Here is a 3,819-nt window from a genome sequence, read left to right on the forward strand (position 1 = left end):
TTGGGTTCTCTATCAGTCTTTTTCTCTTTGTGGAAGCCCTGCAGGATTCTGTGAACTTTTGTTATGAGATTCTTGACTGTTTACACAACTCAGATATGCTGCATTAACCCTCTCCTGCAGAATGAAATTAGTTAAATGCACAGTAAAAAAAAAAAAGTCATGAAAATCTAACTTTTCTGTAAACTTTTGTTAAAATCACAATTAAAAAATTTTATTTTAAAAAAAAAAGTCAGAATGCTCCTTAGAGGCAAGAATTCTGAGACTTGACTTTGGGCATATTGTCAGGTGGGAGACAATCCTAGAGCAGGATAATAGGCTTAGAGGGTCAGTGAAAAAGAGGAAGGCCCTCAATAAGATTGACCAGCACAGTGGCTGCAGCAATGGACTCACGCCCAATAGCAGTTGTAAGTGTGGTGCTCCACTGTGCATGTTATTGTTAAGTGTCATTGAGTCGTAGGCAACTCATAGCGACCCTTGTTTTAACTTTCATCCTTTGTTCATAGGGTTTCTGGAGGCAAGCTATTTTAGAAGTGGATGCCACTTCTGCCTCCAAGCTTGTTTTAGTCAGGGAGCTTCACAGCAACCATGAGTTACCTCTGAGTACAGCAAGTGGACTTGATTTTTAAAAAAGCTTCAGCTTCCACCCCAGTCTCTCATTGGCTCCAACGAGAGGTTCCCAGCCCACTCTCACCACCAACCAAGAGCCCAGAGCCGTCTTCCATGGCATAAGAGAACTGGCCCTTCTACAAGTCAAATGACTTGATTTTTTTAAAAAGTCTCAGCTTCTGCCCCAGTCTCTCATTGGCTCCAACAAGGGGTTCCCAGCCCACTCTCACCACCGACTAAGAGCCCAGAGCCGTCTTCCATGGCACAAGAGAACTCCATTGTGCATAGGGTTGCTATAAACCAGAACTGACAGACAGCCCCTAACAACTCCCCAAATGTTCTCTACATATGACAGCCATTCAAAGGATTCAACTTCCTTTAAATTACTGGTAATGTTCACATTCTTAAAAGTAAAAAGAGCTAGGACCCAGCAACCCCTTTGTCTTAAAAAGAGGCTGTCAGAAGTCTTGGTTTCCAGCCCACATCATATCTGCTCACCTTAGTAAATAAATGTCTCTACCTGTCTGCACAGTTAATGCAAGCTAAAAAAACCTAAAGTCATCCTCGAAGCTTCCTGTCCCTCACTCCTTTCAATCTTATCCTTCAAAAATAATCCAAAGGACAGCCATTTCCCGTAATTCCTCCTCAAGCCTGCACTTCTCCTAGATTTCTGAATAATACCTACATGGCCTCCAATTTTGAAGATGCTTCTCTCCAATTTCCATGAAGTTGGAACCAACCTAGAGCGGACCTGCTAGTGAGTTTTCCGAAGCAGTAAGTCACAAGAGAGGAGATTGCTCATCTTTCTGTCACAGAGCAGCTGGTGGATTTGAACCACATGCCTTTGAGGTGGCAGCATAACTCCTTAACCACTAAGCCAAAGATGAGTCTTCTAAAATGCAAACCAGGCCCAACCAAAATCCTTAGTGGCTTCCAGAGCATTTGGAATTATAGTCACCTCCTTACCCTGGCTACAGTTGATGTCTTTTCTGAGCCCCTCCTGCCTTGCTTTCTACCTTATTCTGAGACTAAATGTTTCCTTCTTCCTCATCTCAAGTAGCAAGTGTTCCCAGAACCCCTTCCTTTTACCCCCTCCCCCTTTGCTAAGTGGTCTATGCCAGTTACTCTCCATTTTATCATTCTGATTACTAATATACCTCCCGTAAGTTGCTGTGACTACTTGTCTTCTTATTGATTACCCCTTTTCCTCTATAAATTATATGAAGACAAGTCATAGGTCCTGGGCTTGTTCTCTGTAGCCTTGGAGATCGAGTGTACAGTATGTCGATGTGTTTAGAAGGGTTACCTAGTTGGTTCTTTTCCAAAGATGCCTCATAATTGGAAATACTTTGTGACTCCATGACCTTGCAGCAATAGATGACTCTCATACCTGCTTCTCACAGGAGTTTCTCCAATACCTATGAATAATTTACCACCATAATTTCAGCTTCCAGAACTTTCTCTCTTCCCTTAGTCTGAGAATAGGGCCTGTCCTCAGATATTTAGATCATAATACCATATTGTGCAAAAAGCTACAGGTACTGATTCCTCCAACCTGAGAGTCTGAGCATGTGGGTGACATAAATTTAACTCTGGAGTGGCGGATTTCTCCACTAGAGACATATCTCTCATGAAGTCATCCAGCACCTCACAGAAGTCAGTGAAGAACAAAAACTCCAGGTACCTAAGCAATGTCACAACCAGGTGAGCCTTGTAGAGCATTCCTGTGGAGCTCATCTTTCAGTATGACCTGACCATCTAAATCTGACCTGACCATACAGATGGACAGGGCCTATGTGAATAGAGCATGTTAGTCTATCCACAAGGGGTTAGCCAATCTCAACAATCTACGAAGGGATTGGCTAGTCTTACCAATAAATTGAACAACTCCCCACAGATGGGACCTCTTCCTACTACCAGGAAAAGAGCCATCATGGCCAAAATAGAGACCTGATATGAGATGGAACTACTTTGGTATTACTTTACCATTAGAACTCAAGCTAAGTGCCTTTGCCCAAGTTTGCTGAAAAACTCAGGATGGGAGGCCATAATTCACAGGACTGAAAACTTTGTAACACTGGCTAAGACTGAGGAGTGGGGAGGCAATATTGGCAGGACTGAGAACTTTGTAACACTGGCCTAAAGCCATGAGGCTCAAGGCTGAGTTACCTACAGAAGCATGGGGGACATGAAGTGACCTCATGGGCATTGTGTGTTATTGATACTGTTGATGGGGATAATTCCCTTTGTGAAACTGGTAAAGGTCAGACATGGCCATCCTCATGTGGCCCTTGCTCTTTTCACAATTCCCTTTTCCTTTACGCATCATTCAAATACAGTTGCTTTGTGGGAGAAAGATAGGCAATTTCTGTTTGTGCTTCAGAAAACTCAGAGGGTCAGTTAGGAGTCAGTTGCAACTTGCCTGTACACAACAACAGCAAGATTACGGTTCTTGTTTCCTTTCTGTTGCAAAATAAAGATGAAGAGGAACATGGTACAAAAAGTGACAACTGTGGAGGGTGTGATCAAAGTCCCAGTATCATGAACCCTGTGTGTCCTGGAGCCAGGCAGCACCATCCCTCTTCTATATGATTGAGAAAGAGGTTTCTTTCTAACAACTTTACTAAGATTTCCATCAAAAAAAAAAAAGATTTCCATCCAAAAATGCTTACCATTTCAAGATAATATATTTCCCTTACTGAGAAATAAACAGGTCATCCCCTAAACTTAGAATTATGGAGCTGGGGGGGAGCGTCCACCCTTCTCACCGCACACTGAGGAAGCTGCTGAGTTTCACAGACTCTCAGCAACACAGAGGGGCCCGAAGGGATGAGGATCCAGGTCTCCTGGCCCTACTCTGTGGCCCTGACTGCTTGTAACTTCCCCCATCACGGCAGATAAACATCTTGTAGGTGGGGCCACTAAACATTTCACACACGCAATGACTCATTCTAAGGTCTTTCTACATTTCAGTTAACAAAAGATAATGATTTGGGCCCATTTAAAAAAAACAAAACAAAACAGACTTTTTCTTTTGTTGGTCCCTCATAGTGTACCCATGCCAAGTAAATGTCAACCACGAACCACTCACTGCCTAGTCCCATTACCCAGGGGCTGAGAACACTGACAGCAGCTGGACATTGGAAAACAAAACAAAACACATTTTCAGCCATATTTTCACTACCTACACTCCGTCTAACATACTTTGGACAT

The sequence above is a fragment of the Elephantulus edwardii genome, unplaced genomic scaffold (genome assembly GCF_000299155.1).
Source record: "Elephantulus edwardii isolate Elephantulus edwardi_28Jun2011 unplaced genomic scaffold, EleEdw1.0 scaffold00045, whole genome shotgun sequence".
NCBI classification, from domain to species: Eukaryota; Metazoa; Chordata; class Mammalia; order Macroscelidea; family Macroscelididae; genus Elephantulus; species Elephantulus edwardii.